This window comes from Centruroides vittatus, unplaced genomic scaffold (assembly GCF_030686945.1).
Source record: "Centruroides vittatus isolate TY-2023 unplaced genomic scaffold, ASM3068694v2 contig_301, whole genome shotgun sequence".
In the NCBI taxonomy this organism is placed as follows: domain Eukaryota; kingdom Metazoa; phylum Arthropoda; class Arachnida; order Scorpiones; family Buthidae; genus Centruroides; species Centruroides vittatus.
In genome coordinates, this window is record NW_027121927.1 from 2,553,023 (window position 1) to 2,575,572 (window position 22,550).

At 39.4% G+C, this 22,550-nt stretch overlaps 2 long non-coding RNA genes across 2 annotated transcripts; both read left to right on the top strand.

Moving 5' to 3' along the window:
• Positions 1 to 11,153: 11,153 nt before the first annotated feature.
• LOC136972804 (uncharacterized) lies at positions 11,154 to 15,403 on the top strand. The gene is made up of 2 exons (XR_010880396.1): positions 11,154 to 12,378; positions 15,068 to 15,403. It is a non-coding gene; the product is annotated as an uncharacterized lncRNA (long non-coding RNA).
• Positions 15,404 to 18,990: 3,587 nt separating this feature from the next.
• On the top strand, positions 18,991 to 20,446 carry LOC136972748 (uncharacterized). The gene is made up of 2 exons (XR_010880383.1): positions 18,991 to 19,120; positions 19,951 to 20,446. It is a non-coding gene; the product is annotated as an uncharacterized lncRNA (long non-coding RNA).
• The last annotated feature ends 2,104 nt before the right edge of the window (positions 20,447 to 22,550 follow it).

A 22,550-nucleotide genomic window follows, 5' to 3' on the forward strand; every position in this document is an offset into this window, starting at 1 on the left:
CCTGTTTGGTCTAACGTAACGTGCCTAAAATTTCCAAAAAAAAAAAACAACGGAAATCTGCCTTAGCCACGAGCGCGCCGTCGCGGAGTAAAGTACGGAAGGACGTCCACCCCCCACGGTCACCCGGTTAACACCAAGTTGAACCGCGCCAGTTTGTAGAGTGTAAGAATGGCAAGGACTGTGAAATTCGAGTTGCCATTAAAATAAGTGGAAGTAGACGAGGGAAAGGTTTAATCTGGCTTAAAGTGGCGCGAGATTCTCGGCGTTACCGAACGTAACGCGGTAACGATAACCTAGAAACCGACGACGGAACACACACGGGAAATGGCGGTTAAGTTTTTTATCGAATAGACTAATTTAGTCGTTATCCGGAGGAAACGAGGGAAGAACGCGTCATCTCCGACCGATATAAAACGTCTAACGGATTGATAACCGTCCCGGTCCACCCTCCCGATCCCGTTTCGGAAACGAATTTTTTTGACGACCGACCCGAAAAAAACTTCGCCATTGTTTTACCCAACCCATTGTGTTATTAATTATACGTCGAGATAATAACCACCTCCTCCGGGGGAGGAAGTGCCACAGAATCGACCATTAGGGGGACCAAAGACGACTGACAAAACAATGGAAGCGCGCGTCGTCGTTAACGGCGGAGCCGGGGATTAGTCGGCCGAAAGAGGGATATTTAGCCGCGCGTGATCACGTGATTGGGGTAGCCGAGCGTGACCGGCGACCCGAATTTATAAACTTGTCTCCGCCGAAATTATACAGTCGTCGACCGTAATTTTATCGCGCCCCACCTGTCGTCCGTAGAGAAATTATCGTATCGGGCGGCGACCGGCGCGGACGACGCGCTTTTTCCGACGCGATCTACCGGATTCGATCCCCCCGGGTAATACGAAATACAAAAGTTACTGCCCGACTCGGTGGCAAAAACAAACAAACGGGACTATCCCCGAATTTCGAAACGTTCCCCCCTCGATTCCTCGTAGTTTTCGGGAATTGAGCAACCGAAAATATTCGAAGATATCGCAAGAAATTCGACGGATCCGAAACGATAAACTTGGTTACGACACCGACAAATCCCATTGTTAAACGTAACCTTCCAAATTTCCGATACTGGAACCGAAATTCCCATTCGAATGGCTTAAGATACGAGCGAAGTTTACCCCCGTTCGATGCGACGTTTAGTCTTAGATTAAGCACAGACCCTAGGAAGTTTGAAAATGGACAGAGCGCTCATTCGTTCGGGCTGTTTTCCGATTTGATCGAGAATGGCACCTGGAAATAACAAATAATGCGCTATTACATTTCGCATCGACAAACTTCTTTGTTCTAATTTCTGGCACATTCTTAAAGTAGACGGGTCGGATTTTAGCCTAGGGATATATTTTTCCGACTGTTTTTTTTTTCTTTCTTTTTATCGGTATCAAAACAAAACAACAAACAAAAATACGATTACGTCACGCTGAGTTGCTTAAAGTAGAAGGATGTGGTACCGACTCGATGAATCCGTTTTATCAATAGGCCTATCTGGATCCGGTTTTATCGTCGTCACCCGACGATTTTCCTCTTAAACGTGATTTTTCGAATTCGTCTAAAAACAATTATGTTTGTGTTTCGACTTCTGTCCGTTTCGTTTGCTCGAAACTAATCCGGGAATCTCGCTCGATACGTCGTTCCCCTCGAAACTCTTCCAATACCTAAAAACCGCCGACTAATCGAGACTCGTGTCTGTTATATCCGAGCTTCGTTTATTGTTACGAAAACAGGGACGAAACCGATACGTGTTTACAAATAAACCTCGTCCGTTTACAAAACACGTAACGATACACTAAAACACAATCGCTTTGTGACGATAATTTTCGACAAACTTTCCTGGTAAACTGCGTGGCGGTGGGTCGACGGTCGCAGTTCGAAGTTCAAAGACGAACTTTCCACTCGTCGAGAGGTGACCATCTCGCCCACCTCCCCTTTCCGAATGTCGCCGTCCTTCGTCCGGCTTCGGGACAATAATAATAATAATAAGAGGGGGGTCGAGATGGTCGTCGTCTTCGTAGTAGTGGCTCCTTCGTTCGTTCCGACAACCGGTTACAAACCCGATTTAGAAGAGGATCGAGTGAAAGTCCCGGCCGGAAACGGGAGGGTAAGAACGAGAAGGGCGGACAAAAGAGCAAAACCGGAAGTCTATGAGGGGAACAAACGAACGGAAATCGAACCAAAGACGTTATTTCTGTCCGATCTTCCGAGCAAACAAATCGACAAGACGAACCCGACGTCGCCGTCAGAAAAGTCCTCGCCTCCCGTTACTTTCTTTAATTTAACTCTTCTTCGGCGAGATAGGAAGAATACGCGTGGGCGAAACGCGCCCGTTCAGACGACCATTGCCCCCTCTCGGGAGCTCGACCTCCGAAAAAACACGCTACCCCGCTGACGTCACGACAGTCATCGGAGAGGGTCGCCTTACTACCCGGATCTGGCCCGACTTTCCGAGACTACTTTCTAACTTCGTCCCCCCTTTGACCGACGACGGTGACGTCACGACGCAAAAAACTGTTCCCTTCCCTCCGCCCGGGCGTATAATTCGGCCATCCCCTTCTCTTTTCGAAATCGCGGGGGAGTCGCGAAGTTTTTTGTCCGTATCTTCGGACGGAACAGGTTCATTTTTCGACGAAAAGTTTGGCTTAATTGGCGCAATCGGCAGCGCGCGTCACTATAAATAGCCGGCGAAGCAATCAAAATGGGCGTTTATTTTTGGTTCGGTAAAGCGATCACGTGGTCTCTAAGCCGACGCCGTTTCGCGGAAACCTCGCGTTCGACGTCACCGCTCCAGTGTTATTGTTTAAGTAGTGGAAAAAAACGGACGACGACGTTGGAAAGTAGAAGACCGCGGAAATCGTGGTCCAAAGGAACACCCACCGGGTCGAAGGTCGCAGGGGGCTCAAACTCGGCGAATCGGGCGTTTACCGTTACGACAGGTGGCGATGACGTCGTGCCGTTTCGAGCTCGCGGCGCGACCCGGTCCGTAGCACCGCCCGTTCCGGTTACGTCATTCAGGTACACGAACGGCCGATGACGTCACCCGGTTAATGGCTGATGTTTATCGGGCCGAGTCGCGATTCCCGCATCCAAGTCCGATTCGAATGCGACTTTCCGACGTCAAAAAAGGAAAAAAACGCCGCGAAACAATACAAGTGGATTGAGCCGCGGGCAATTTCAGAACGCGTTTCTTTTTCCTCCCCGTCGCGTCGACCAATGGCAACGCTCTTGGGAAAGGCCTTCGGGGCTCCAAACCACCTAGATTAACAAAATGGAGGTTCGCACGCGGCGTTAGATTTGGCAACAGCGACTAAGGTCGAGACTAATATTTATAGTGCGAAGAGAGGAGGGAGAAGACGAGAAAGAAAGAAAGAAAAAAACGCGACCGCGTTACTAAGACGACGTACTATAAATAAGGAGGGTCGAACTTCGTCTGTTTCGTTAAGTCCCGTCACTGACCTACTTCCTCGATCGAGCGTAAAATAACGGTTAATTGCGTCCACTTTCGTTAACTAAACTACAGCCCACGAAACGATAATAATTGTCGGAGGAACGCTACGAACGGTGTTTACGAGTCGGAGTTTCCGTCGGAACCAACGAACACCCCCTAAGCCACCGGTTGCTATGACTACACAGACGTTTCGTGGTATCGAATCCGCGGGCGATTTCTTAGAAATTGGCTTTCGTTACGTTTTTTCCCTCCTCCCGCTCGAAGCCGACAAAAAAAGTGTAAATCGCACCCAGTTCGGTTTCGGGCGCTCCCGCCGGAAGTGGAGGGCAGGGAACGTCCCGCCGGTCCCCCCAGAATTCTGTTACTCGGGGTCCAGACCAGTCGTTCCTCCATCGCGCCAACCTACTAACCCTATACCAAAATGGACGCCGTCTGTTCTTTTTTTGTCAATCAAACGAGTTGGCTTCGAATCGCGCGACTCCAAATAGGCTTTCCCGGTCCCGAAAACAGATTTTTGGATGCGGACGGGAGACGGTGTCAAACTTAATCGCAGAGGAGGGACCGACACGAAAAGGAAAAACGGAGAAACCGAAGAATAGATGAACTTAGTGCAGTTTATTTGGCGAATAATAACACTTTTTGGAGAACGAGGGGCGACGCGATGCGGGGAATAGAAGTAAACCGAACTGGCGAACGGTCGTTGGCGCTGTAAGGGATGAATACGTCACGGCTCGAGACCAAACTTTGGCCGTTGCGACGCGCTCGTTTAAAGCGCGTAACTCTAAACTGCACGGAACAAAAAAAAAAGAGCAAGGGGAGAAAAAAATATATACTTTTCGGAGTGGTTCGACCTCCGGCAGATGCCGCGCTCGGGTCGCGTCGAACGTGGAAATGTCTCGCGTCTCGCATTAACTTCGAAAGCCGATAGCCGGCAGATGTTGGCCGGGCGATTTCGTGTCGAGTCGCCCCATTGGATGTCTGACTTTCAAATTTTCAAAAGCGTCCAATGGCACGTTCTGTCCTTCGCGCGGAATCGAAAAACGAAACATTTACGTAATCGATAGGCTCGGAAACGTAAACAATCGAGGCGACAATTAGCGGGGGAGAGAATCGATAAAGAGGTCGACGTCAATTAAAAACGCCAAACGCTAATTGTGAAGATCCACGTTCGAAGTTGCCGGGAAATTATTTTTGTACCCGAGACGAGGAAAGAGAAAAAGCGTTTCTGTTGCTGACTCGGCAAGACCCGAAATTAGCGTGGCTCGACTGCGGGACGAGGCTCTTTCTTCGAGGTACCGGTTCGGGACCAAAAAAAAAAATTATTATATAGAATGCATTCTCCTGTTCCGCGGCCGATTTTTCAGTCCGGGGTCGTATTTATTCTGCCGACGGATCCAACGTCCCTGTCTACAGAAGGGAACCAATTTCCTACGTCCGAAATGTTGCTCTCTTCCTCGATTTAGCGACTGGGAGGCGTTGGAGAAGCGTCCCGTGGTCGACGCAGGCCCCTCTCCCTTGGAAAAGGCCACCCCAGAAGCCAGGAGACGAAGAAAATGGCGAATCGGCGGAAAGGTAGCGGGCGCGGCCAACAGAAACGACCCGAACGCGAAGCCCGAAGCGCGACAACAAGTGTCCAAGATGGCGGACGCGACGACGACCCAAACTATTGCAACTATGCGCGAACAAAGAACTCCGGCCGGGGGGAGGTCGGATGGCCGGCGTCGCTAGGCAAAAGTGGCGTTCGATCGAAAACGTAAACAGCCGGTTGCTAAGCGACGCCGGCGCGCGACACCTGGTCATCGGAAGCGAGTGGCCAGCCGACGCGCCGTCGGCCGGTACCGGACGACGGGGCGCGTGGTCCGGCCGGGACCGTCCGGCGGTCGGACCCCGAGACCACCGGGCCCGAGGTTGGCCCCGAGTCGAGCCGGAGCCCGACCAAAGGAAGGGCCCGACGGGGCGCCGGTGGGCCCCCGGACTGGCCTCCGAGACCCGCTTCCGGCCCGGAAACGGCCCGCGTCCGAAAGCGTCCCGCGCGGAAGCGAGTGCCGAAACACGCCAACTATGCGCGCGATTCGAGGCATATCTGGCGGCATTGCTTCCATTCTCGGCCGTTTTTCGGAGGAGGATCGACGTCCAAACGCCTCCGACGTCGCGCCGACACCGAAACTCACTCACCCTCAGAACGTGACACGATATTCGGTCCGATTCGACCCTATTTTGGACGGTTTTCTCCGGCGAATATCCCCCTCGGTCTGCTTCTTGGTATGTAAACTATGACACAAAGAATCTCTACAACGTAGGTAGCCGTCGCGCATCCCCGCCGCGCATGGGTGGGGAGAACTTACACGTCACGTCCGCTAGCTACCTGGCGCGTGCCCCCGGTTGCCTCACGCCATTGGTGGAAGTGGTCGGGGCCGACGGAAATCCACCCCGTTCCGTCCGCGCGCCTTTTTTCGGCCCGCTCGACCTTCCGAACCGTTCTCGGTCGGGCCGACGCCCCCTGGACTCATCGGGCTCCTTTCTCCGACGCTTACTACCCTCGGCCGCCCGTCGACGGCGCTATACGTGCCGCGCCACGCGGCGCGGCCCTCGGCCCCGGAATCCGCATGGCTAACCTTCGACCCCGCGGAACTTGTTGAACGCGTGGCCGTCGAATACGGGACAGCTGCCGCCGGGACGTATTGTGTTACCGCTTCTCGAATCCCTTCCTAACGCAGGAAGACCCCGAAAGTCGCTTCTCCCTCCCCGCGCCGAGGCCATTAACGTCCCTCTGTTAACGGTTTGTCTGACAGACGGGAACTGACGTCACCGCGGGAAGTGACGAAACTCGACGTCACCGGGGAAACCGTTTATTTATTTTTTTCGGACTAGAGAATATTCCACGCGCCCGCGTCGATAAACAATGTTATCCTAAACGAATTACGAGGAATAAAAACAACTTAAAAATTCAATCCGGAAAATATAAGAAGTGTCGTCTGGTCGGAGTGGACTTATGCAAAATGGGATTTGGAGGTCCCTTTTTTAAAAAGATCCACAAGAGGACGCTCGCGCACAAAAGAGAATTTGCACGCGACGAAAATTTAATTCGTGACGTAAGTTTGCATATTTTACGAGATTCCGCGGAACTAAACGGCACGAATGTTTACTCGATCTTCTTCTTACGTAAAAGGATCGAAAAATTCTTTCCGATCGACGATCGATAACGCTAAAACTATCGATTAATTATCCGCATTATCTCGATTTTGTAACGGTCGTTGAGACTCCTAATTAAAAATTAATCGCCCGGCAAACGCTCCCACTTCGTTTGTTTACCAATGGAGATTTTTTTTACGAAAGGACTTTCCGACTATTTCCGTCTCCCCTCCGGATGCATTCCTGACGTAAAAAACCGAGAGAGTCTCCCTTCGGCTATTTCCCTCCTCGCACCTGGCAACGTATTGTGAGCCCGTGGGGGGACCGAAACACACTTGTCGAACGATACCGGCAGCTGTCGAGTTTAAAACCCTCCCTTACTATCTTTCTGCTCGGAATAACGTGGCGTCTTACCTGTGGGTGAGGATAGTTTATAAGCGCGTGCGAAGTACAGGCGCTCCATATTGGCCAGATCGCATCCGTCGACCGCACTATCCGTAGATATCATGATAAATAATTATATTCGCGTCGAGTCGACACCTCCCGAGCGGGTACGCGCACCACTCTCGCCACCGTCCACCGTGTCGCCACGGCTGACCCGCTGCTACGACGCCTTTCTAACGCAGGTGTATCGGTGCGTGACCTCTAACGTCCCGACATTCTAAACCGGTCCTCGCCCGTATCTCGCTATCGTTTGACTTTTTTTTATTTTTATTTCATTGTTTTCTTTTTTTTTACTCTCCCGTCCAAACTATCACTCTCTCTTTCTCTTTCTCTCTTGTTCGTCTCCTCTAAGTAGGCTCTTTTTCCTGCATGTTCCGTGTTTCCAAAGTTAACCCCTAGCGACGACGCTCAATTCTAAGAGCTAACTTTGGCGTATAGTTTGCGCGAAACGCGTTACTTCGCGACTCTACTATAACGTCGTCGCATGCTATCAAAAAACAATGCGAAATAATGAATTTTTACGCTAAAAAGTACGGAGTTTCCGGACGTCAACCGATCCTTTATTACGAAGACGCCGGTTTAATGTTAATTCCGTCGATATATTCAAAACAAAAAAAAATGTCGAACGTTTTTCCGGGTTTCCGCGGTCTCTAGATAGAAGAGAATCATGTTTCCGAGCAATAATTAATGCGACTCGAGTTATAAACTGGATATTCTCTTACTCTTCTTCGGGTATCGTTCAATTAAACGACGACCAACCTACACGACGCACGATGCAAATAGAACGCAACTTTTCTAATCGAGCATTTTACCTTTATTTACATAATTTATCTTAGTAATAAAATCTTTACAAATTTGTTAAAAACTTGTTTTTGCGAAAATAATAACAATAGATACACCTAATCTTGTAGTATGTCGTCAACTTCTCGCTCTCGACGTACTGTACTGCACACTAGTCTACATTGCGTAAGATCTACGTAGCTCCCTTTGCAATCGTCATTTCTTGTAAATTCTGAATGGTGCAGATGTAATTTTAATTGGCATTACCATTGGCCGAGTGCATTATATCGAGATAAATTGAATCCGGAAACGTTTTTTAGGAAAGTCGAAGTAAGAGATCTTGTAACTTAAATAGAGAGGAGACGATTGTTATAGTGCGAAGAATTCGAGAAATTTTTGATATATTTTAATCCTTTTATGTCTTTTCGGCACAATACTGTATTATGTGCGTAATTCAAAGCGTAAAAAACAAGAGTAGATATTAAAAGAATGGCGAATGATTCCGTTTTGTGTCAGCGGAGCGCGACTTTCGATACGTAACGTGTAATTCGATTAAATGGCGACCGAATTAATCGATGACTAAAGTTCGTGGCTCAAATTTTGGATATTTTTCGAAGAGAGAGAAAAAGAAAACAAGATGGCGTCGGTGCCAGTCTCGGAAGATATTATCCGAGAAAACGTCGCTTCGACTTATTAAACGTTTTAATCGCGATTTGCATTCGAAGCGATCGGCGACAAGCCCGAAATCCAATGGCCCAAAAAACCTTCGTCCGAATCCGAAATTTTGGGTGGTGCGAAATATGGCACGTGACGTCACGAGTCCCGGCCGGAAAACGTCTCTCCTCTTATTTAGAAAACGGCATTTCCCGCCCGCAGCAATTATTCGACATCATTTTTATATCCCTACGGAGATCCGGTCCGTTCCATTAATGAGGTTGGCGTATTTGCACGTGCACGAATCGGTCGTATGACGAGCGAGCAGAAAGTGGTATGCGTGGTATGTAACGATTGCAGCGTCCCCGCGAGTGGATGGAACGTCGGGAATGTCTTTTCTCTCGAATCTAAATAAACCGCACAAAATGGTTTCGGTCGAGAAGAAAAGACTCTTTTGTTTTGTTACGTCTCGCTCCGAGTATCCGGCATCCGGACCACAAAATCGCCACTTTAATTGCTTCGTTTCGACCGGTCACGTTGTTTATACCCTTTGAATATTAATTAAGTCCCGAAATTCACTTCTTTAAATCGATGCTTTGCTTTTGTCGCTTCGCTAATAAGGCTCGTATTGTCCGCCATTTTCTCCACTCTAATTTACTTCTTTTCTTTTATTAATTGCACATTTTCGTTTATAATTTTATTCGAAATATCTTTAAGGACACTTTTCTGAACACGTTTCCCAGCCTTTTTCTGGGGAAGATAAAAGAAATCTCCAAGAAAAAGAGTTGATTTCTTGCGAATCTGAAACTCATAGCATCCATGTAAAATGCTCCATTCTTAAAAGAATAGTAGCAAATTCTATACACTCAGCTACGCATTTTTGCGTCGAACTTTTCAGTAAATTTGTTTCTTGGGACAACTCTAGAGTATCTTCACTCCTCACCCCACATTACGCATTGTAAAGTACAGTTAAACACAACACGATTACGATCAATTGAAATATAAATTAAATCGAATAAAAATCGGACACTTCCAAAAAAGAAAACCAATTGCAAACCGTAAAACTAGAGCTAAACGACTGTTAATGCGGTTTCGAGTCACGAATATCGATTCCATTTTAAACGACCAAAAAACAATGAAAAAGGCCAAAGGGCATAATAACTTGATTGATGAAAATTCTACCTCCGACGACAACAAAAATGACACTTAATCCCAATAAAGTCCTAATCGAATTAATAAAGTAATTTTTCAAAATATATCGATTAAAATCGTCTCGAGATCCAAAAATGAAAAAATTAACAACGGTAAACATGTAAATGGAATTTAGAAAATTCGAAACGATGGCACTGAGCGACATCACTCGACTCAAACGATATCGATGACGTTTCGGTTACGTTCGAACGAATTAATGACGTCATTAAATTCGAACGCCCTTAAATATCCGCTCCAGTTTTATGGAGGGGAGAAAAAAAACACTAAAATGTTATTAAAATTAATTACTATACAATTAACTTGAAAAAAAGTGGAGTATTAAATGTGTTTTCGGGTGTTTGGTAGAAGGCGGAGGGATGAATTAAAGAAATAAAACTCCGGATTTCCTAAAATTCGAAGGGACGAAAATAAATAATAATGACGTAAAACGGGTCTTTGCCCACTTTCCACGAAAGTTATGAAAAGAAGGAAAGAGTTTCTCTGCATCCGAGACAAAAAAGGGGACTAAAAAAAGAAAGGAAATCCCGTGGGGGTAAGAGATAAAAAAAATTAGTGTCGTATAATTGGCGGCTGCGAAGTCGAAAATTCCCAGGGTTGGCCCCTATCGGAAGACAATCGAAGTTTTACATACAATGGTAGAAATCATAGTAATCGCGTGGTTCTGTCTGCGGGCTACTTCCAACCCCGAACTTATTAATAACCCCTCCGCCACCCGACTACTTTTAATGCTTTTAATAGCCCGACTTCAAACGTAAACGGTCTATTTACGTAGTCGACTCGCCACCGACGCATACCCACTTCTGTTCCAACGTTTACATTACAATTACTCGCGCGTTTTTCTTTAAATATTTACTCTTCCTACCGACAGACGTACGAACGATCGTTTCTCACGATCGAGAATTTAGAAAATCTTGGCCGATCGATACAGCGAATTCCAAACTAATATCGTCTTCCGGAAGTTTTTAAAAACTAATTAATAATACAGGCGCACCCTCCTTATACTGCTTTTCCTATATAAACTCTTCTGGAAAAGTCAAAACAAACCCCCCTTTATTGAAAAAAATTGCTCGAGAGCGGTTTCTTTCTACGCTTTATCCTTTCGACGCACCGAGAAAATTTTCTAGATTTAAACATTTTACGGGGGATTCGATCAAAAGACTGATATTTGACGCCATTTTTCTGTCAAACCGCGCGTGTGTTTGTTTTCGAAAAGGGGAAAGTATCGAAGCGCTTGACAACAGCAACGCGTTTCCGTCGTCGACCGCCTCGTCCGGTCACGTGGGTAGCTCTCCGCCTCGAATGACGTCATACGGCGCAGGTGTAGATATCTTTGCACGTGCGAGCTCCTCTCCCCACTTTCCCTACCCGGCCGATAATGAGTCGGACGAACCGTGAGTCACCATTTTTAAAAGTTTTTCGAAGAAACGACCCGAAACTATTACCGTCCTCGATTAATCGATTTGTACGATTATAATGCAACACGTCGTTACACGGGGTGAAGGAAGGGAAAAAAATAATAATAAGATTTCGAATAAAGGAAGAAGCGAAAGACGGGAGGGAGGTGTTTTCGGGAAAAAATTATTTTTGGACATCCTTTGTGGGATTAGATGACGGGACGACAAATAAAAATGCTCGTAAGATCGGCCGCACCTTGGCCTATTTCTCGACTTTCTCGTTACTAATTATAACCTGGTCGTCGCATCAGACTCATTGTTTTCTTTGAAAAAATTGTTCCAGTTGCGATTTGCGTCTACCCCTTATTGTTTTTTTTTATTTGTTTTTTCTTGTGTTGTTGGTGTGTAACGTCGAAGCGGAGCGTCGGGGTTTCTAACCTTGTCTTTTGCCTGGGGCTGTGCTGGACAAACAGGTTATTTCTCGTTGTTTCTCCGACTGATATTCTTCATAAATAAATCATGATTATTTCCTTGATAATATCAGCAAACCCTACAGAGATCCGATCGGATTATTTCGCAGCCACAAAGGAACCACCATTCGCACTGGTGGCACATTGCAAAAACCTCCCTACAAAACTGCTAATAAGTGACAAAACTGTGGTTTGTGGGTCGCTATTTCTTTGTCACGTTCTTATTTTTAAAGACGTAAGATGCCAACTCCCGGACCGTAGGTGGTCGCTCGCATCCTGCCCTAAAAACCGGAAAGGCTTGGAAATTCAGATTTATATCTCCTTTTACTAAAAACCTAGCTCCCGTGTTACTTTCTTTAAAGGTTTTTATGGTTCCACTCGAGATGCTAACGTTAACGAGTCGTAAATGTCGATATTTCTAAAGCCGTCGATCGCAACCGCCTATCGTTGTAATTAACACCCGTTCGAATTAATAACTAGACCATTATGATCACGTGATGCGTAACGGAGCCGGTTATTGGTCGGGGCGATTAAAGTAAGCGATCGACGGTTAACAGACAATGCGAAAGATGGAAGATAAAAGTTAATCGCCGGATAAAAAGCGGTTAATTTATCTGCCAGAAGTTATTATCGACCAAACAAAAACGTTGGTTAAGGATGCGTCATCGACCGGATTTTGTTGAGTCTTACGACGTAACGGATACGACGAAGATAAGACTTAATCTTCCATTATCAAACCCTCGAGAAACAAAATACGATCGAGGGGGTCCGTCGTTGAGTTTTTCGTCGCTAGCGCCATCTGGTAAGAGTGTTTCGAATTAAACTAATTAGTTTTTATTTTTATTTTTTCATTGTCCTAAAGCCATCCAAAGCTTTTGGAGAGTTATTTTAAACATTTTCCCGAATGCTATCAAAAACAACAACGCGAAGAAAATGGAGTTGCCTCATTTAAATAAATGGCGATTCTTTTATATAAAGGAAAAAAGACCGAAACCGATGGAGTTCAAAGTTACTTTAGCCCACTTTTTTTAAAGGTTAACCGATTATTAGAAGTAATTTGGCACGAGCGAAAATTTTCCACGAGAATTTTATCTGATTTATGTATTTCTTTGCAACGACATTAACTAAGAAACCATCCTCTAATTTGGGAAGAAACGAGTCACGAAAATATTTTTGGATATTTTTAAGCCGTTTTTTAAACTGTTCTTAAAACGTCCTTACTAAGAAATCTGGAAAATTATGTCTAAGCGATTTTCGAGACGATTCGTGACGTAGCTTTATATTTAAATTACGACGCCATTTTTTAAGACTTAATTTATATGTTTATTTAAAAGTTTAATAGCTATAATTAAATTTTGATTTTAAGCCAATGGATGTTGCTACACTCTGTTTCTGTAAATAACCAAAACTTTTATGGCATAGCGCCATCTGTCGATGCGAATATCAATTATTGAAAATAAATACCTGTATTTATACAATTTAATATTAATATTTTTAATATATAATTACCAGTAATTTTTAATGCATTGAAAAGTGACTCGCTCTGTTTAAATTAGTTTCTGATCGTACTCAACGATCCTAATTGTTATTGCGATTTTAAAATGTATGCTTGTATTCAACTTGTTATTTTCTAAAAAACTCGTTTCGGAGGAAATTACAGAGTAAAATTTACCCCATAGTATGTATGTATGTATACTTATTTTCTTACTAAGATAATTTGCCAAAACAACAACAAATCCACTTATGTCTACAGTCGATTTATTTTATTCTTTTATAAAATAAACTCAGATTTCTTCGGAATTTTGTACTTGTAAAACTGTTTTTAATCATATAATCAAACTTTTGATATAATATGGATGGCCGAAGCGGTTAACGCATCAGTCTACCGCTGTGGAGTCCAGAATCGAATCCAGGTGAGCAACTCCCTAGGAATTTTTTATGGACAGTTTGTCACCGAATATGTCATGTTTCGTCCCTCACCACCTGGCAGTTCCGTTATGAGTTTCGTCGCACCCACGATGGGTATGGGAAAAAGATCTTCTGCTGCATACAAGACGAAAATAATTTTTAAAAAAGTAGATTAACTTATTAAATTTTTGAATGGACGCTTACATTTTTAAAGGTATTATTTTTTTAAGAATTAAATTTATTGGATAATACTCCAGTAAATTTAATTATTTAATTTAATAAAAAATGAACAACTTGATTGGTCAATATTATTTGCTCATAAATAAACCCGAAATATTTTTATCGTCAAGCGTTCGAACAATATTTTCAAAATGCTTGTCGTTCTTATCTTACGCCATCTGGATTTAAAAAATAGAATTAAAAAACGAAAGAACGAAGCAGCTGACCGATGATACCTATAATACGTAAATTAGTCATCTTTTTTTAATTTTAATACATCCGGTAATTTTCTGCGAAATTTTAAACAACACAGAAACCGGATATCATGGGAATAAATTATTCATCTCGTAAAGAATGTTTCCTAGAACGTTTTATGACTTATCGAGCATCGTTTTTCGCAAAAATATCCAAGTAGAATTAATATAAATAGAAATCGCAATGATTAAATTCTTCCTAAAATTTGACATCCAAAATAAAAGTAAATGTCAAATCATTTATCGAGTTCAAATATATTCGAAGATAAAATAATTGTTTAAAAAAAAGTTGTAAGTTTTATCAAAAGATGGCAGCACATCTAACAGTAGATAAAACGCAGAGCACGTGAATGATTTCAAAAATAAGAGTCATATAAACATTCACGTGAGTCATTTTTTGAATTAAATCGAATTAAAACCAGTTTCTTCTCATACATTATTCAGTTCGTAGTAACCGATAGTGGCATTAAATATACAATTTATAAAAGCGGGATTTTTGTCAACTCAACAACTAAATAGATTTCCTTTTCGAATTTTAACGAATCGGAGACTAATTTCATTTCCTCACTAATTACAAAAGTTCTTCGTAAAAGTGAAAACGTTTTCGTTTGCATAAGTGTAACCAAAACGATTTCGTAATTAAAAATTACTTATTATCTATACAAATGAGATTACAAATTTATCTCTCGATTTTCTCAAATTTAACTTTAATTTTCATCGCTTGTAGAATTTAAATTAACTATTTTTACACTATTAAGTCGCGTACAGTATTAAATCTCTTGCCATGCCACCTGTGTTAATACTAATTCAAGATGGCGGCTTAATGGTATAGACTAATCGGGTTTATTATTGATTGTACTGTACATATATTAATCTATACAACGATATATTTAATAGAATAAAATTACAATTAAAAGTACCACAAAACTGACGTCACGCGAATTTTATATTGTGGAATATTTTGTCGAAATAATAACAAATGGGAGTAATAGACGTAGATATTTATAATTATATTTGTATTATTTACCGTATCTATTTGAAAAAAGGAATTAAATATTATAAATTATAATAAATATCATGTGGCCTAATTTCGAAATTCGTTTTGGATAGGAAAGGAAGCGCAGCTGCCGTTCCTTGTTTCGTTTAAATACGAGAGAAGAGATAACGAGTGTTGGGATTTAGATAAATGAATGTTTCTACTACAAAGGAGGGCGATAATCGTTGATAATAACCACCGATCTGTGCTCCTTCACAAACAAATGCCCGTTTACAGTAGTGGTTGTCCACCTTCGGAATTTTTAAGTAGTTATATGTGGACCGACGATGGATGATAATTTTAGTGTAGTTGAAAGATAAAGTTGTCTTATCTGTAGTGTATCAAAACTTCCTTTCTCCTGCCTCGATTTTTTTAGAATAAAGTAGATACTCCATAATGTCAATTAATAATTTAGTTTTTGTTTTATTTTAATCGTATGGAGCGCAACTCCTTTTACCACCCCCAAAATATAACAACGAACGGGATCCGAACCTAGGCTTATGGAAAGAAATGAATAAATTTGATAGATTAATTTTCAGCATTTAATTGTTTAAAATGGCATAAAACATAAATTAACTCATTAGGCATTAGGGATTAATTCTATAGTGTGATAGAAAATTTTAATTATATATATATATATATATATAATTTTCTTTCTATCAGATCTTAGAATGTACTATGCTGTACAGTTCATACCACTTGGCTTAATTTACACTTAAGGTGTATTGTACTGTACATTAAGTTATACAAGGTTTGAATTTTGGTCCAAAATATTTTATAAACGACTGATTTAAATATAAATTTTAAAAGATGATCGAGAATTATATCAATATAAAATGAACACGTTAGTTAAAGTCGATTTTAAGTGTTGCAGGGCGATTATATTATACTTCCGGACATAATTTGCACATTTTGAACCACTAGATTCCGAGTTATTTAAATTTTATTTGGAATGTTTGAGATAGTTTTCTAGTTGCGATTTTAGCGATGAGATCTTTGACAAATTTACGATTTTAATACTTAATATTTACTCTAAACTGTTTCTTTTCCGTCTTCGTCATTGATTGAGAATAAAAGAAACATTTTAGAAATCGGGAAGAAAAACTCCTTCCCGACTCTAGCGCGTAATTTATAAACTAAATTTTTATTTATCAATATTTACAAGATGTTATTTTATAAATTATATTATATAAATCGAGAATAGGAGACGTGCCATGTGAATTGTACACAATGTCACTAGTCGGTACCTACGGAGAGGGAGTCTTTTTTTTCTTTGAATGGAAGATAAATAGAAAAGTGGCATTTCTGTCATCGACTGGTTCACTTTCACAATTCGATTACACAAGAGGCATTATACAGTTTATTTATAACGTCAGATTCTTTACATTAGTTCGGAAAGGGCGAGGGACAGAGTGGGCTTTTGATCCAATCTCGTGTCGAATTACTGGGAAGAAAAATAAAACTATTTTTTTGATTTTTATCGTCAAATTAAAAGAATTATAATGAAAATATTTATGTTAAATTTTAAACCTAAACTACGATGTATTTATTCCAAAACTGACGAAATTCTGAAATTTTATCGTTGTTTAAATTGTTTTCGAAGGGGGATAAAACAATAAATAGGTTATTTTTAAGTGTACTGTTTCAGGATATTTTCGATCAAAATTTGGCAGAAAATCAATAAAATGTTTAATAATAAATTAATTTTTGTTATTGTTCACAATAACAAATTGTAATTAGGCCTACACATTTGCATTTAACGTTTATACAAGGTCACTCTTTCATCTTCTTTCGTCTTCCTATAGTTTCTCGCTTACTCTGTGTAGGATTCGATGGTTTTCTCTTTAATTTTAACTAAAATATATAAATTCTACAAACTTAAATTCCAAATTGTATCAAAAATTCAATAGAAAAAGCTTAGAATAATTTTTTACACTTATTATTATTATTATTATTTTTCCTGAGCAATGATATTTCTCTCAACTTGTAGTAAACTTATTATACTCAGGAAAATCAAAATAATTACAATAAAATTGGCAAATTTATTAAAATATTTTAATAAAATCTTATATTAAATTTATAAAAATAACTGTCTATAATTTGAAAAACTGGAATAATTAAATATCTAAATGATAATTCATAAGAAATTTGGTAAGAAAAATCCCCTCGTAACATTACGTTGAGGTTTTTCTTCCGAAAATATTCTAAAAATTTTTATTCATCGAAACTTTAGTCATAGAATATGACTTTGTCTAAAATATAGGTTATATTCATTAAATAATGTAAACTGAACAGTAATTATAATTAGATAAATTCATCATTAAAGTGCGTAACGCCTGTTAAATAGAATTCTACGTTTATAATTAGTAAATAAACCTAGAAAAATAAAAAACGAAACTAAATTTAAATTCGAGTTAACGCCTTAGTTTCGAATAGGAAATCTAATCGTTAAAAATTATCAAATTATTCAAACACTTGTATAATTTCTTAGACGGGTTTCTTCGAATCTCCTATCTTATCATATCGCATTACTCGTCCCCACAAATCAGTCATCGTTCTGATAATTCGAGAGGAGCCATTCGACAATCCTTCATCCCGGGGTGGAACAATAATCGACTTGTGTACCCATTCGACCGCACGTGACAGTCGAACGAAGATTTTCGCGGGCTTTTTTACACATTCCGAGAGCTAGATTACCGTATTACCGTTTTATAATGGGACATGCTTCGACCGGAAGTGTACGTGTACTCGATTATACACGTCACTATACGAAGGTCACGTCTTTGGGGAAGTTAGGTGTGTCTTTGTAAAAATTATCTCACGATCGGTTATAAAGGAATTTCAAAATTCGAGTTAATATCAGTCATTGAATGACTTACTAGTTACACTTAAAATGAATCACTTTACTAAAGAATGGCGCGGAAAAATTTATAAAATTTTAATTAAAAAAATCTATATTTTTTTGTAATACAATGTTTTAAATTTAATCTATCGAATATTATTACAAAATAATTTTAATTTTTCGTCATATTTAAGTGTTTTCGTGTATACTAATTTACCTTAGACAGACATTTTTGAGTTGGTTAAATTATAATCGTTACGTTTAATGACGATAAATAATTAAACTTAGACGAAATATTTTCTGTTAATTTAAATAAATGTTAACTAAATACAGGAATAATTGCAATGGAAACAAAAAGAAGTTAATCATTGTAACAATGATACAAGGTCGGTTATTTGTAATTTTAATGAGACGAATGAATTTTCTTTTTCTTTTTCCTCTCCTCTCTTTACAATAATGGCAATCAGATGGAAAATTCTATACGATTGGAAGGCGACGATGAAAGATGGTACTGTTTATGTCTGCCAACCGTCACCATCCAGTAAAAATGTCCGTTTGTAGACTAAACTTTTGTCTGTAATTTCTATGTCTGAAGATGCTGATTAGAAGTGAATTCGGACAAAACAATCGAACTGACTTTAATTAAAATTTGTAATTTTTATGTACAAAAAAGAGCTCGATATGGCCTCGCCATTTTTAGGCTTTTATTTTATATATTTTAAAAACATAATTTAAAATTATTAAACGTGTTCGAGGAAGTTTTCGAAGGTTTTTGCTTTGATTAACACGAAAAGTGATCCTCCTCCCGGGTGGAAGGAATGGAAAGTATTTACACGAAACAGGCGTGGGTTTTTCTTAAACAATTTAAAATAATTTGTAAAAATATCTTTCGAACACTGAAAATTTCGAAAAATATTCAAAATTTCGGGAAAGTTTTCGACTTTATTTCATTAGAACATATATTTTTCCGTAAAACATTAAGAAATTTATGAACATTTATCATATATTATTCTGTGTCGTATGAATTTATTTTAAAATGTTTAAAATGTAATTTTAACATTTTAAAATCGAAATTAAAAACCAAAACTAAAAGTAATTTATGATAAAAACCACAATTACGTATGACACGGTTTTTTTAGTTCGATTTAGTACCGTCGGGAGGCGTGGCGATCGGAGCGCGGTTTTATATAAATCAGAAAGAGTAGAAGCAGTCGGTTACTTTAACAAGAGGAGTTCATTTAGATTTGTATTTTGGAAATGAGTGACCAACAGGCAGCTACCTTAGGTACGTTATAACATTCCTTTCTTTATAGCGCCTTTCCCTCTCCTAACGGTAATTTGAATTTTAAACAAGTTTAAACGCGCGTAAAATTCAAATTTCTGTTACTTATCGCAGCTCTATGCCTTTATATTTTTTTATTTAAAATAATTCTTAAAAGTGAATTTCATAACATTTATTTAAATTTGCTAGTTTTGTGCGCGTCTATACAGTACTTACGTACGTTTTTTTTTTTTTTTTTTTTTTTTTAACGTTTTCTCTCGTTGAAGATAAATAGGAAGTGTTACAATCCGTCGCAAATTAAATTTTGTCTCGACTTCCTGATTTTATGATTCTGACTCATTTCCTTTCGGTAATCTAACGGAAAGTTAATCATCCCTTGACGTGTTCAAATGATCTGTCTGCATTATTTAGGTCGCTTTTTTCTTGTAGCTTGTTGCGATTTTTTTTTCTTTTCTTTAATTTTTATGCTTCTGTAGCGTGCGAATTTTCCTTAACGGCACTAAAAATCAATTTAAAAGACTGGTACAAAAAATTTAAACAGTTAAGTCGAATAGTATGCGAGTTTCGGAGTGCTTATTTTTTGACGCTTGGTATTTTTTGCGCTCTGGCGTTTTTAACATGGTGGAAACCGTATACGAGAAGATGGTTCCCTTCTGTTTAATGTCATCACTGTTTGTCTGGGTTCTCAATTTACGAAGTACTCGGTCAGTCAATGCTCCTGTTCTGGTTCGGAGAGCGTCAACTCCGCGACCTTGGATGACTCGCGACGTTTTTATGGTGTTAATTATTGTAGAGGATAAAGTTTCCTCCGATTTGACCCAAATTTTTTGCAGGCCTGGCGGAGGAGAAGCCAGTCGAAGATATTCAGAAGGAAGGAAGCGACGACGTTAAGAGCGAGACGTGTACGAAGGAATGTTCGCACGGAGATGACTCTCACGTCACGGATAAAGGCGAATGCCACGGAAAAGACGCGGGAAAAGAAGAGAAATGATCAAAATTTTTACGTAGAAAAGTTTTTTTTTTACAAATTAATGTAGAAAATTGTTAGAATTTGAATCAATTTCTCCTCGCGACTATATTCTTTTAATTATTTAAATATGTTTTTTTAGTGAACGGAATTCGGATCAGTATCCTGAAAACTTATATAAAAGTTTGGATTTTAAGAAATTTTGATGAATTATAGTTGTAGTAGAATTGATTTAAGCAAAATTTCGAGATGGAAGTCGTAGTGCAGACTAAAAATCATTCTGTAATTGTCCGATTGTATTAGAGTTACTAAATTATTTTGTTTACGAGATGAATAAAATGTGATGAATTGAATTTTTGTAATTGCGACTCTGTCCATTTTCTTACGCAAAAAATTAGAGAAAATACCAATTACATTAATAAATGTTTTTAATGTTTAACGCGAAAGTTTTTGACGAGAGATTAATTTGTCTTCATTAACTTCTCAAATTCTTAACACGAAAATTGAAATTAATGTTGACACATCTCTCGAAACATTAGAAGAAAATATTAAATCTCATTAAAAATTTAATCATAATTGAGTTGTTAAGCAAGCATTCTTTATAAGCATTTTAATTTATTTAATTATTGGCAAAATTTCAAGTTTTATTATTAAAAAAAGTGTAAAATTCTTTTCATTTGGAAAGATTTTTGACGATAACTTCGATATTTTGCTAGTCAGAATATTGTATAACCAAATTACCGTTTTATATTAAAGCAATTATGGAAAGAATCAACTTGAGAGCAACGTCACGCGTGATGTCGCTTTAGTTAAACCAATCAGCACATTCCTTAATGATGTCAGTACTTTACGCTTAAAATTCACACACCGCCTGACATATTATTTTTTCTCTCACTAGATGGCAGAACGACTTTTCCATTGACTGTGTTATTTTTTTATGGGATGTATTAACTGTAAAGAATCATACATTTAACAACTACAATAGCGAACTTCCTCTTATTCCAATACCAGAACGTGAAGCTGTTTATAACGGCAGTGACATGTTTAACAAATGAGGAAGTAACTTTCCACAACTAAGCGATCAATGGTTGATGCTCATAATACCAAAGTTGATTCTTTCAATAAACAGAATATAATATAGCATAATATCTGGATATCACGATAGGTATTCGGAATACGTGAAATGGAGCCTAATTATTTTATTTGTGGAATGAGTAATGCAACTGAGGAAACAAATACCATATTTTTTTCTCCGTTGTACAAGTAACTGTCCATCCTTTATGACGTAATGCGGTAAAAGACGAAGTTAATGTGATTTGAGTGACACATTCGATAGCCAAAAATAAATTATGAACGCGGTGACGAAAAGAACTAATATGTTATATAAGTACAAGAGACATCATTAATTCTCTTTCTAGAAACAATTCTATAAGAAGAGGGGGAAACGCTAAATAGAGACTATAGAAAAATAATATACGATAAAATGTTACATTGAAAGTACCTACCAATATTGAATAAATATAAAACTAACATAAAAATTATCGTTTATTTATTGTTATCTTTAATGTTTAATCACTTTTAAACGAACGCTCGATATTTCAATACAAAACGAGGGCAGATTCAAAATATAATGATGATTCAAATGAGTAAAATATAGACAATTAACATTCTTTAGAAGAAGTTTTGGAGATTCGACTCGTGAAATTGTTTGGCTCAAGAACTGATTCTTCGATAGAGAAGAATAGAGAATACTGTATATACCGTACAATATAAAATCATTGTTTCAACTCCGAATAAACGTAAAAAAAAAATGTTCTTAATATATTTGCGAGTTTTTACTCTTTTTGCACTATGGGCACTAAGAGGATTTTTATACGCTTTTTATTAACTTTGTGTCCGTTTGTTTATCTATATATATAAAAACGAATGTATGTCTGTCTGTGTGTGTGTGTTTGTCCTTCATGCATTACCACACCATTTATCCGATTGCCATGAAACTTTGGGAAGTTGTTTAATACATTCCCGCGAAGGTTTGTGGCATATGTGAAGATCACCATTTCCCCCTTTCAAAAATATATTTATATATGGATTAAGGCTTTTATGTCCAACAGATGGCGCTAACTTCCGACGACCTAAGTTTGCTTTTCTGTGAGGCATTATGCTTTTCTGTGAGAATGGACCTAAGCAGATCATTTTCTACCTATCTATATAAATAAAATACAACGTTTGTTTGTTCCTACCGATTCCTTTGAAATTTTGACACAACGTTGCATTCGAATATGCACGTGTTTTTATATAATATACATGTCGAAATTCCCCCTACGGGGGGAGATGGACGGGATTAAGGCTTACCGTGAAGAACTCTGCTTCTATTTATACTATTTTACATGCGGTTTTTTGCGTTTTTAATTGCGTTTTAATAGGTGACGTCAACAGAATATACACTAAAAAGGGATTTTTCGATAT